Consider the following 1,112-nt stretch of genomic DNA (forward strand, 5'->3'; position numbering starts at 1 on the left):
TTCACCCAAAATCAAACCACGTAAGATAAAATATTTTTTTTTAAATAACACAAATTAAGATGTGAAAATAGATGGCGCTATTTGCCATTATAAAGACACTCGCCACTTTATTAGGCCTACGAGAACAGTGTTTTGACAACTGATTTGGTGAGTACTTATCTCTTTATTACTTTATTTATATAAACTTAAAATGCCTGACATTTAATTTTCTTGTTGGTAGGAAATGTTTTTGTTTTTTTATCTGACTGGGATATGCATTAAATGAGAGTAAGGATGTAACAATTTAATTAGAGACTAACAACTGGATAATCCGAAAATACCCCCGTACTAAATGGGAAGAATCCTCTAGTGGCTAATTTATCTCCGTTGGAACTTAAAATAACAGGGAGTTGCAAATTGGTATCCCTAAATTGCAAATTGGTGTACGCATTTCTCTTTTATTTATTTATTTAAATATGAATAATTTACCTTACAACCTTACATTTATATTTTCATTTTTCTCAAATAAAATACTGCAAAACTTTGAAATAAGCATGATTATAGACCACCAAAAATCAATTCAAAACAAACACTTTATCTGTTCCCGAGGGGCAATTGAAGGCAGGTATAATCAGCATGGAATAACTACCCATGAAAATACTGTATTCACCCCAAACATTAAATGGGCAATGCACAATTTTACACTATTTCCAAAATAATATTGGAATGAAGTGCAGAGTGTGGTGTCAGTATAGGAAAAGCGAACACCAGCTGGCTACTGGAGTGACAAGATATTGCAGACGTGAAATGGTATCATACACGAGTTAATGTAATCGAGGGATCCTATCATTGATAAATGTTGACCTTTGAAGATAATTATTCCCAACATGGCTGGTTAAGTATTGTCATTCCTTTGTGTACGCTACATAATAACCACATTTTAATTAATCTTATGTCTTGTAATTGCGTAATTTGATTTTTAAGCGTGAAAAAGTTAAATAATTGTTTAAGTCAAAGGGTAGAAAAGACTGGTTCCACTGGGGCTCGAACCCAGGACCTTCTGCGTGTAAAGCAGACGTGATAACCGCTACACTATGGAACCGGATGTGTAATGGAGTCCGAACCAGCCGCTT

At 34.1% G+C, this 1,112-nt stretch overlaps 1 non-coding gene across 1 annotated transcript; it reads right to left on the reverse strand.

The window, feature by feature from the left end:
• Nucleotides 1-1,008: 1,008 nt before the first annotated feature.
• trnav-uac (transfer RNA valine (anticodon UAC)) lies at nucleotides 1,009-1,081 on the reverse strand. The gene has a single exon. It is a non-coding gene; the product is annotated as a tRNA-Val (tRNA).
• Between the last annotated feature and the right edge of the window lie 31 nt (nucleotides 1,082-1,112).

The sequence above is a fragment of the Takifugu flavidus genome, chromosome 9 (genome assembly GCF_003711565.1).
Source record: "Takifugu flavidus isolate HTHZ2018 chromosome 9, ASM371156v2, whole genome shotgun sequence".
Lineage (NCBI taxonomy): Eukaryota > Metazoa > Chordata > Actinopteri > Tetraodontiformes > Tetraodontidae > Takifugu > Takifugu flavidus.